Source organism: Abrus precatorius, unplaced genomic scaffold (genome assembly GCF_003935025.1).
Source record: "Abrus precatorius isolate BTA unplaced genomic scaffold, Abrus_2018 Scaffold4, whole genome shotgun sequence".
NCBI lineage: Eukaryota > Viridiplantae > Streptophyta > Magnoliopsida > Fabales > Fabaceae > Abrus > Abrus precatorius.
In genome coordinates, this window is record NW_020874384.1 from 3746551 (window position 1) to 3759713 (window position 13163).

A 13163-nucleotide genomic window follows, 5' to 3' on the forward strand; every position below is an offset into this window, starting at 1 on the left:
GCGTAGAATATACATATATATATATATATATATATATATATATATATATATATATATATATATATATATATATACGTTTGCATATTTTTCAAAAAGTGTGTTCTTAATAAAAAGATGTTAAATTTGGAAAGGAAAAAGAAGTGAAGGAAGTGTCGGCAAGGAAGAGAATTGCCCCGAAAAGTACGGATAGAAAGTTTTTTTTTACGATATGAATCGTACAACTGAGAATTTAGTATGTGAGAGTAACCGAGCGTTTTCGCGGGAAACCCTTGATATTCGCTCCTTATTACATGGCTCCATAAAACACTATTCAACGATTCTTGCGCTTTGGACCACATTGCTTCCCATAAATCTTCTAACTTTGAGCCTCACTCATATTATTCTTCAAATATGATTATCATTATCATTCATACTTGTTTTGTCATTTATCTCTTTTTCTTTTCAATCAAACATTGATGACAATAATGTACCCAAAAAATTATAATAATTAAATAATTAAATACTTTCCTTCCTAATTGTCAATTTTATTTGCCAAGTTGGTATTATTTTGTTCTTATTTGTCAATTTTTATTGCTATTTATCTTTTTTTTTCTCTTGCTTGATAATTAGGTTTTTTTAATTTCAATTATGTGTATCTTATGTAAGAAATAATTTTAGTCGAGTTAAACATAAGTATGGTAAATAACGAAACTTTTTTCTAATAAATATTTAACGCAATTGTCGGTTAAACGACTCAAATTCAATATTACTAAATTATGTTTAACTTGAAAGTAAATAATATTTTATTAAAATAACACTACTATATCCTGATAATTTAGACGTTTTTAAGACAATTGCAACTGCCAATTACTGAATAAAAAATACTGATTATATTTTTTATATTATTTTCAAAGATTTAAATACATATTTTTCTTTAAAATATATTAAATTTTACCACTGAACACAATGATTAATTGATAAGAAATTACTCCAATTTAATGTTTGTTGTCTACAGTAGTTCTGCCCAAATTTTGATTTTGATCTTTTAAAAAATTAGTTTTTATATTTTTAAAAATTATTCATTTTACAGTGACTAAATATTAAAATCAATTATTAAAAAAACTAAAGAATAAAATATGAAAAATAATTTTATACAAAACAAAGTAAAAAGTCGGTATATTTTAAAAAAGAAAAATTATATTCAAACCGTTCCTAAACTTCAAAATGAGTAAAAATGTCCATTATAGCTTTATACTTTCTATATTTATTTATCAAAGTCATTGATACATGGTACTAATTGTCCATCTGGATGATATTCTACCCATGACAAACTGGAAAAGTACACCTTCCAAAGTCATTATATTTTAAAAAATAATAATTTATCATTATCATTATATTATAAATTTAAGTCTTATCTTTAATTTTTTTTTAATGTGACATGTGACTTGACTTTATTTTTTTAAAATTTTAAAATGATTAATTTCCTTTAAAGTTTTTCACGTTTTTTTAAAATCTCAAATTTATTAACTTTATTTTTGGGAATCTTAAAATAATGAGTAGTTAACCGCTTCATATAAACATTGTAACTTGGTAGAAAAATATCTTCAAAAGAATAACTATAAACACTACATAATAATAATTATTTCGTAATAATCATTTTACAATAATGCAGAATATCTTTTTTGGTCTTTGTAAACAAATGTTTGGCGTCTCTTTCATACAAAATAAACAAATGTTTATATTGCGATAGATTTTGATCTCTTCTTGTAATATGATAATCATGTTAAAAGAGAAAAACCCAAAATAACAATAATCGTAATTAACTATATTAATTTTTTTCTTGTATTTTTTTATACAATACATGATCCCCAAATCTCATTATTATAATGTTATTGCTAAGTTGTTTATATATGATTAACAACTTTTTTATTCTGTACATCATATTCATATGCATATATAATTAAGAAGTAAAAAAAAAAACGTTAGGAAAAAGAAATTTATTACATCTAATTAAAACTTTAAAATCGTTTATTATCTTAAAAAGTTTTAATTTTTAGTTTTTGTCGACCTATGTGCCTGGTTCATATGATAGAAAAATCAATTGATTTAAAACAAACCTTGCATAACAAAATTGTAAGATTCACCCAAAATGGATCAATATGTTTGTGGTCATGATCGCATATGTATATTTACCCAAAAATATGCAAATCATATGAATATAATACCGAATAGTTTTAGGGGTTCTAATTCTCGGAGTGCACGTCTTAGATTAAAAATGTGTATGCTGTTCAATTTTCATGCGAAAAATTTCAGAGCCAAGATGCTGAAATGTTTCACTACCTAACAATATTTCCTTCAGCATAGCAACCTCAATATGAATGTAACAGTGGAAGGGATCCTGTCTGATATATTAAGTTGTCGCATTGAACAAGCATGTTACATGCTACTTAGTTTGATTTAATTTATTAATTGGTTGCTTGACTAGATGAAATTGAGATTGACAATGAAATCAAAGTTGAACACGTTAAAATTCTGATTCTTTAATAGGACCCACAAATTCAAAGTCTAATGTACTATAACCTTCGACTTTCAACTTCAATATATATATGCCACGTTCTCTTGTTACCCCTTGTCGTTCTTTGATGACAAATGAGACTCATAAATCTTCTGCCTTATCTGATATCTGATATTAGGTACAACAGAAATTGGTATGGTTTGGTTCGGTTTGTTGTAATTGGAGTTTCACTCTTTTTTGCCTGTCGATTTGTGTAACAGTGTACTAATTTAAATGGACAATAAGAGCATGTCGATGTATGAAAGGAAGTTAAAAACTGGTAAAGTGGAAATTTTCAAAACTCATATTAATAAGAACCAATACGAGGAAAGAAGAAAGCACAAGTCATAACATTTTAACACAATTATCATTTTGGGGTAAGTATTTCGACACTATTTGAATACAGGAAGAAATTTTTACCTTGGATTCGCAGTGGACAGTAGAATTTATAGGTCTAAACTGTCTGCGACTGTTTTACAACTGTGTGCTGGCTAGAACGGTAAATTTTAAACTATTATTTTTTTATCATTAAATTATACAGTTTGTAAAGTCACTGGGATGACTTCTTCTTTGGGTAAACATATAGATTTGAATAAAAAGTTAAAAAACAACTATTATAATTTATCAAAGGATTGAGTGAATTATTCTATTTTTGAAAAGATGCATGACCAACTATAGCCATTAGTGGACGAAACAAAATTCCGATGATAGCAAGGTCGTCTTAAAAATTAAAACCAAATCCTCAATGTCTTTTTTTATTTCCTTCTGATTTTACTCAATGTGCCTTCTTTCTGTCATTAAATTATTTCATGCAGTACACTAATTTAAAACTCTACATATATCTAACAATATAAATTGAGAGTCTTTTTATTTTTCCTTTTGAAAAAACTACAATATTTTAGGATTCTTTCAGAAGTTACTCTTTCTAAATTACTAGAAAAACATTAAAGTGTAAATTTTTTTTTTCTAAATATTTATATATATCTTTTAAGAAACTAGCATTAACTTAATTTAAGAAACATGGGTGAAAAGAATGAATATTAAAAGAAGAATCTAAAGCAGTTAAAGCCTCACAATCGCAAGAGTTGATCGCAAGCCATGGCCTACTCAACTGCATCTTTGGAACAGAGCAAGAGAATTCTTAGGTAGAAGAATATTGATGGGATAGGCCCTATTCTTTCAGTAATAACGCCAACCATAAGCATACCATCAGATGGTGTCATTAAGACACTGCACATAGCTTTGCTTGCTTGACATGGCATCACTAATGTCTTATATATTTTGAATTTTATATGTGTGGTAATGTCTACTCGTAAAGTTGCAGATATTGCATGTTGCAATTATTAAAATGGGACGTGAAGTATAACATATCTATCAGACTATTAATCGTATTCTGCAATAATTGCAACCTTTATTTCTTTTATATAACGGAGAAACCTAACCACTGCGATCTGGAACAGTAGGTTCCTTAACAAACAACTAATTTTTGTAAAGCTGAATGACTGTATGGTTCTTGACTCTTTGCTAAACTAGATTGTGACAGAAAAACATACCTTGTTTCAAGTCACTAATTATTTTAAAAAATAATTAAGTTTTAAATTTCTTACAATTTTTTCATTTTTATACTTAGTTTTATTTAATAAGTTTCCTACAAATATTATATATATATATATATATATAAGATTAATTATTATTATTATTATTATTTACCTATGTTGTATCTAAACATTTTTGTTGTTGTTGAAATATTATAAGTTATTAACCTTTTAATACAAAATTTCATTTAAAATTTTAAAATATATATAAAGTGGACGATGATGCTACTAATTACGTGTCTCGTTTATGTTATGTATCTATCAAATTATATGATTCATTTGAATATTATGCAAATAAATACTAAACAAAATTAATAAATTATTAAAAAATAAATAAAAATGATTAAAAAAATTTAGAGTTAAAATAATAATAATAATAATTTTTTAAGAGTTAAAATCTTATTTAAATATTTTAAAAATTATACAAAATTGTTACATATAAAAGTGTGAAAAATAACAAATAAGTAATTTTAAGATATTTATTATTAATAATAGTTGAGTTTTGATTTTCCGGAATATATAATTTAGGTGATGTGAATTAGTGTATTATATGATTGATAAATAAGTTAAAAAAATGACATATTATAACATCCTTTAAAATTATAGTATTTATAATTTAATTTTTAATAAAATTTGCAGATTAAATATTTTCAAGTATTAAATATTTAAAAAAAATTAATTTTTTTAAAATAAATATCTTTTAAAAATATAATTGTAACAGTTATAAAAGTAACTTTTCTTTTTTATTTATATAAAATTTAAGCTTATTCTTTCAAAATCACCCTCTTTCATTTTTGTTTCTAAAACTATTTCAAGTATTTTCTTTGTATTCCTAACAATTAGTTTGATAAATCCTGTTAGTGTGTTTGAAAATCAAATGATAAAAATTGAAAAGAATATCTAAGACATGAGATTGAATAAAATTAAGTAATCTTACTTCATAGAAGTTTTATTCAATTCCTCCATATCTTACTTCAATTTCTTCTTATTTTCTCATCCCAAATGACATGTAAATATGTTTCACAAATCTAATAACCTAAATAATCATACTATCTTTATATTGTTATACATTGAATTGTAATATTTGTAAATGAGACCAATTAAATTTATAAACATTATATACTCGTTTCAATTTTCTTAAAAATGAATAACTTGGTTAAATCAAAATAGAGATAATGACTAAAGAAATGTGATTGAACATTAAAAAATGTAAAAAAATAATTTTTTTATAATTTTTACTTTAAGTTATACCATATTTACTTAAGCTAATTTTATTTAGTGATAAACATACAAATTTCATTAATATTTGTTTAAGTCATTGTTTTTAGTTTAAGCCGAGTCAATTTCACTTAAGTTATAATAATTTAACTTAAGTAAAAATATGATATCCAATTTTCGCTTAAGTTAGACTTTATTTGTTTAAGCGAATATTATAATATACTGTGTGACTTAAGCAAATTAACGACCATTTAAGTGATATTCATCTAATGAGCATTTTTTTTCATGTATCTTTTGCTTAAGTAGGGAAGATATGACTTAAGGAAAATTTGCAAAAATTATGTGAAGTAGATATGACCAATATACAAGGAGGTTATGTGAAAGATCTAAAATGACATTAAACAATTGATGAGTCTATATTTTAGTATGTTTTTATTACCTAATTTTATGTACTTGTTCTTTTTTCGAATGAGTTTTGCAGTAATTATTCTATTGATTTTTACAATTAGTATGATAAGAGTTTTGATGGATTATTGAGGTATTTTAAAATGAATTAATAGAAAATAGGACAAGCACGCCTATACTTCAAAACAAGCAAGCTCATGCTCCGTGGTCCCATTCTATTTCATCCAACTTGAAGATTTTATTAAGGACCTACGAAGAGAGAATTTGAATTTTAAAAATGGACAAATCCTCTCTCTCTTAATACGTCATATTCCTATTGGAGATAAAACATATCTTTTGGGAGCAATAACCATAATCTTTGATAGACCCAAAACTCTATTTAAAGAACTTTGAGGGTAACAACTTAGGCATCTTGATTTTGACGCACTTTTGACGACACTTGGAGTCTTTGAGAGCGAGATCACTGGAAAAGGCAAAGAAAACTTCTTTGGAGTCTAAGCAAGTGATTGAAAGTGTGTTTGAAGAATGAGAACTATTTTCATTTCCTTCTCTTAGGGAATTTCTCTAGTTTGCTTTCTTCTTTCATGTATATGGATTTGTTTGCAATTGTTTTGATTATTTACTTTACTATGAGTAACTAAATCTATAGTTAGGACTATAGCGAACTATTTAATGTGATATTTATATTTAATAATAATTTCAGTTTTCGTTTGTGATTAATTTTTATTTTATTACATATAAATGTATGTTAAAAATTGACCACTCTTAGCATCTCATAATTAATTACATAGTAGACAACCGTACTGCACGTAATTAATAGACTTATAAGATAAAATGAGATAAGAATTAGAAGAACCAAAGTTTTTCTCTTCTAATCATTGTTAAATTAACAAACTTATAGGTGTTTTATGTTTTCTTTTTCTTTTACCTTACATGACCATTAAGAGTAATGATGAGAATTAAGAAAGGCCCATTGAAGACAAAGATTTGAAGGCATTAGAAGAGCTTCAAGGACCAATGACAAGGGCAAGGGCAAAAAGAATAAATGGAGACTTAGAAAAGATTGTTGCTGTCTTATTTGAAAGGGAGCTCAATTTAGAGTTAGAAAAGCTCAAGATAATTAATTATATATGTTTAGAGGATTTGAACTCTAATGAATTTTATTAGGATTTAATTATTATGTTTAGTTTATTTATTTTAATATTAGTCATTACTTATTTTGAGTTATTATTTAAGATAAAATCTTGTTATTTTATTTAGTTTATTTGAATTTAGGCTTGTTGGTACAAGAAGCCTATTAGGGTTTGCGTTAGTATTAGTTTACAAGCATTAGACATATATAAGTTCTTGTAAACACACTTTTAATTAGTTTTGAATATAATTTGAGATTAAATACTCTTGTAAGAGCGTGTGACTCTAGGTTCTTAAGTGAGCTAATTTTCTTTGATCTTATCAAGAGGCCAAAACTCTTGTGGCGATCGTTCCTTGGCTTATCAATCTTGCGATTGTGGCGCCATTTTTCATCTCTATTCTATTTTCACTTTTTATTAATTTTCTTATTTCAATTCCTATTTGTGCCCTAATAATTTCATTTTTATTGTGTGAAATCCAATTCAAGATCGTTTAATTATGTGACGCGGTTTGTGGTTGTCATCAATTAGTATCAAGAGCTTTGGTTAGAATTGGATTGAAAGTACTGTTCATCGCACGTTGCTCATTGAAAAAAAAAGAGAAAAAAAAATATACTACAAAAAAAAATTGCAACATTCAAAAGTGTGTTTTTTATAATATTTCTTCCAATCTTTCACTTATTTCGCTTGATTTCATACAAAAAAAAAAATAGTAGTTGTTTAACATTACATAATCTTCTTTAAATTATCCAATTTTATCTTATTTGCAATCTATTTTTGAGTGTGCTTATTTCTTATTTAGTCTTTTTTTTTTCTATTGTCTTGTTGGCTTCCTTAGTTTTGTCTTAGAGTTTTCTTTTGTTGGCTTCACTTGATTCTCATTGATTGATCGTCTCTTGGTTTTGGTTAATTGTGTGAATTGAAGGTTGACTTCCTTAAGAACTCTTGAGAACACTTGAGGGAAAAAAGGCAAGAGAGAAATCCTTACACAAAAGCCAATTTAGAGTGAAACACGAGTAAATATTTACTGAGTGAAAACACTTAGCGCATGGAGAGAACCTTTTCTTTTTGCATTAACTTTTATTGTTTTATAGAATGTCTCAAGAAGGAGGATCAAGTAGAGAGAGCACTCCTGCCTCGCAAATTGAAAGACTTGCTCAAAGATTTGAAAGCATGTTTGAGAGGCAAAATGAAGCAATAAGAAATGTTTAAGAGACGTTGACAAATAATGCAAGAAGGCAGTCACGTGATCGTTCCCCACATGCCCATGGAGACTCTAGTAGTTCTTCAAGAGAAAGAAGAAGAAATAGGAGAGATGATAAAGAAAGGAGGTATGATAGGTGGAGAGATAATAGAGAGAGGAGGAATCAAAGAAGGAGAAGAGAAGATGTAAGAATAAGAGAAAATGAGAGAATTAGTGGAGTTAAAATAAAGATTCCTAGTTTTCATGGAAGGAATGATGTTGAAACATACTTAGAGTAGGAATTGAAGATAAAGCAAGTATTCTCATACCATGATTATAGTGAAGAAAAGAAAGTAAAGGTGGTCTCCCTAGAATTTGATGACTACGCTTTGGTGTGGTGGGATCAAATTCAAAGGGACAAAAAGAGATATGATGAGGAGCCTATAAATACATGGATTGCAATGAAGAACCTAATGCGTAGGAGATTTATTCCTACATACTACAATAGAGAGCTTCATACAAAGCTTCAAGGTTTGAGGCAAGGTGGCAAAAGTGTTGATGACTATTATAAAGAAATGGAAGTTGCCATGATACGAGGTAATGTATTTAAAGAAAGAGAAGCAACAATGGCCCGTTTCTTAAATGGGTTGAACCATGACATCTGTGACATAGTGGAACTTCATTCCTATGTGGAACTTGAAGATTTGGTTCACCAAGCTATTAAAGTAGAAGCACAACTAAAGAGAAATGGTACTTTAAGGAAGAGTATCTCCTCCTATAACTCAAAAGGATGGAAGGAAGGAGTGAAGAAGGAGGGAACATTAACTAAGGACATGACTGTCCAAAGTGGTAAACCTTCACCTAAAACTTCTTTTAATCCTACTAATGCTTTTGTTTCTTCTACTTCTCGACATAGGGAAATTAAATGCTTCAAGTGCCTTGGAAAGGGTCATATTGCATCACAATGTCCGAACAAGAAAATCATGATTTTGAGAGAGAATAGTGAGATCTCAAGTGCTAGTTCATCTCAATCATCACACATTTCAAGTGAAGAGGATAGTGAGTTTGAAGCTTTATGTCACGAGGGAGATTTGCTTATGGTAAGGCGTCTCTTGGGTAGTTTAGCTAAGGAAGATGATACCACACAAAGAGAAAATACTTTTCATTCAAGATGTTTGGTACTTGGAAAGGTTTGTTCTCTTATTGTTGATGGTGGTAGTTGTACCAATGTGGCTAGTATTCGACTTATTGAGAAATTGAACTTTACTACTACTCCTCACCCCAAGCCTTATAAGCTACAATGGTTGAGTGATGAAGTGGAGTTGGTTGTTAATAGGCAAGTTTTAATTACTTTTTCTATTGGCAAGTATAAAGATGAAGTCTTGTGTGATGTAGTGCCTATGGAAGCAAGTCATATATCTTAGGAAGACCTTGACAGTTTGACAAGAAAGCTATTCATGATGGTCATTCCAACAAGTTCACATTTATACATAAAGGGTGCACAATCACTCTAGTACCCATGACTCCTAGTCAAGTGTGTGAGGATCAAATAATCATGACGTTGAGAAGAGAGCAAGAGAGAAAAGATAAAAAAAAAAAAAAGAGTGAGCTTGAGGGGAAACTTAAAAAGAAAGGAGAAAAAGTGAGGACACTTCCAAATGAAAAATATGAGAGTGAAAAAAAAAAGTAAAGAAAAAAATTAACATGAAATGAGAGAAAATTTATTTGTAAAAAAAAAGAAGTGAGAAAAGTGTTATTGGCCTCTCGGCCTATGTATCTACTTTTATGTAAAGAAAGTTCTCATAGTGATTATATTAATTCTTTTGCTAATAATACTTTGCCTAGTGGTGTTTCTTCTCTTTTGCAGGAATTTGAAGATGTCTTCCCTAAAGAAGTGTCTCACGGCCTACCTCTAATTAGAGGGATAGAACATCAAATTGACTTGATTCCAGGGGCAACATTGCCCAATTGACCTGCATACAGGAGCAATCCTTAAGAAACTCAAGAGATTCAAAAACAAGTAGAAGGATTGTTAGAGAAAGGATGAGTGAAGGAAAGCCTGAGCCCTTGTGCTATACCAGTCATTTTGGTACCCAAGAAAGATGGAAGCTGGAGGATGTGTACTGATTATCGTGCCATCAATAATATTACTGTAAAGTATAGACACCCCATACCCCGTTTGGATAATTTACTTGATGAATTGTTTGGTGCTTGTTATTTTTCTAAGATTGATCTTAAGAGTGGATATCACCAAATAAGAATAAGGGAAGAGGATGAATGGAAAATAGCTTTTAAGACTAAATATGACTTGTATGAATGGTTGGTTATGCCATTTAGGTTGATTAATGCACCTAACACCTTTATGCGCTTAATGAATCATGTGCTTAGGAACTTCTTAGAAAAATTTGTTGTTGTTTACTTTGATGATATCTTAATTTACAGCAAATCTTTTGATGGGCATATGTTGCATTTGAGGTGTGTGTTGGAGGTTTTAAGACATGAACAATTGTATGCAAACTTTGAAAAATGCACATTTTGTAAAGATCATGTAATTTTTCTTGGCTTTGTTGTTAATTCTAAAGATGTGCATGTGGATGAGGAAAAGGTTAAAGCCATTAAAGATTGGCCAACCCCTAGGACTGTGAGTGAAGTGAGGAGCTTTCATGGGTTAGCAAACTTTTATAGGCGCTTTGTGAGAGATTTTAGTACCGTTGCCGCACCCTTAAATGAAGTTGTTAAGAAAAATGTGAGTTTTAAATGGGAAAGGGAGCAATAGGAAGCCTTTAATACTTTGAAGAATAAGCTTATGCATGCACCGATACTTGCACTCCCTAATTTTGCTAAATCTTTTGAATTGGAGTGTGATGCATCTAATGTTGGGATAGGGGCTGTTTTGACGCAAGAAGGACATCTTATTGCTTACTTTAGTGAAAAGCTTAATGGAGCATGCTTAAAGTATCCTACTTATGATAAAGAACTCTATGCTTTGATTAGGGCACTCCAAACATGGCAACATTATCTTTTATCTAAAGAATTTGTGATCCATAGTGACTATGAATAATTGAAATATCTTAAGGGTCAAGGAAAATTAAATAAAAGACATGCTAAGTGGGTAGAGTTCCTAGAACAATTCCCTTATGTTATTAAGCATAAGCAAGGTAAAATGAATGTAGTGGCTGATGCATTATCTAGGCGTTATGTGTTGCTTTCTATGCTTGATACAAAATTGCTTGGATTTGAACATGTAAAGGAACTATATGTGCATGATGCTGACTTTGCTGAATTATATGCATCTTGTGAAAAGGGAGCTCATGATGGGTTTTACAAGCATGATGGGTATTTGTTTAAGGAGAATTAATTGTGTGTGCCTAAATGCTCAATTCGTGACTTGCTTGTGAGAGAAACCTATGAGGTTGGCTTGATGGGACACTTTGGTGTACCTAAAACTTTAATGATATTGCAAGAACACTTCTTTTGGCCTAAAATGAAACATTATGTTTATAAATTTTGTGAAAGGTGTGTTGTGTGCAAGAGGGCTAAATCCAAGGTAAATCCTCATGGCCTTTATACTCCATTACCTGTTCCAAATTACCCTTGGATTGATGTTTCTATGGACTTCATTGTAGGTTTGCCAAGGACAAAGAATGACAAGGACTCCATATTTGTGGTTGTGAACCGATTTTCAAAGATGGCTCATTTTATTCCATGTAGGAAAGTAGATGATGCTACACATATTGCGGACCTATACTTCAAAGAGGTTGTAAGGTTGCATGGTTTGCCAAGGAGCATTGTTTCAGATAAAGATTCGAAGTTTCTAAGTCACTTCTGGAGGACCTTGTGGCAAAAACTTGGAACCAAACTTCTATTCTCTACCACATGTCACCCACAAACAGAGATGGTAAATCGTACCTTAACTACTATCCTTAGGACTATGGTAAAAAAAAATCTCAAATCATGGGATGAATGCTTGTCTCATATTGAATTTGCATATAATAAGACATTTCATTCAACTACCCTGCATTCACCCTTTGAGGTTGTTTATGAATTTAATCCTCTCACCCCGCTTGATTTGTTGCCACTTCCTAATGTTGCGTCTTTAGTACATAAGGATGGCAATGCCAAGGCTGAATTTGTTAAAAAATTGCATGAAAAGGTGAAGGCTCAAATTGAAAAGAAAGTGGAACAACAAGCAAAATATGCCAACAATGGAAGGAAGAGAGTGGTATTTAAACCCGGAGATTGGGTTTGGGTACACATGCATAAGGAGAGGTTTCTTATACAAAGAAATTCAAAGCTTCAGCCAAGAGGGGATGGACCATTCCAAGTCTTAGAGAGGATTGGGGATAATGCATACAAAGTGGACTTACCAAGTGAATATGGTGTTAGTGCTACTTTTAATGTATCTGATTTATCTCTCTTTGATGTAGATAATAAAGAGTCAAATTTGAGGGCAAATTCTCTTGAAGAAGAAGGGATTGATGAGAATCAAGGAAGACCCATTGAAGACAAAGATTTGAAGGCATTAGAAGAGCTTCAAGGACCAATGACAAGGGCAAGGGCAAAAAGAATAAATGGAGACTTAGAAAAGATTGTTGTTGTCTTATTTGAAAGTGAGCTCAATTTAGAGTTAGAAAAGCCCAAGATAATCAATTACATATGCTTAGAGGATTTAAACTCTAACAAGTTTTATTAGGATGTAATTATTATGTTTATTTTATTTATTTTAATATTAGTCATTACTTATTTTGAGTTATTATTTAGGATAAAATCTTGTTATTTTATTTAGTTTATTTGAATTTACGCTTGTTGGTACAAAAAGCCCATTAGAGTTTGCGTTAGTATTAGTTTACAAGCATTAGGCAAATATAAGTTCTTGTAAACACACTTTTAATTAGTTTTGAATACAATTTGAGATTGAATACTCTTGTGAGAGCGTGTGACTCTAGATTCTTAAGTGAGCCAATTTTCTTTGATCTTATCAAGAGGCTAAGACTCTTGTGGCAATCGTTCCTTAGCTTATCAATCTTGCGATTGTGGCGCCATTTTCCATTTCTATTCTTTTTTCACTTTTTATTAATTTTCTTCTATATTTCAATTCC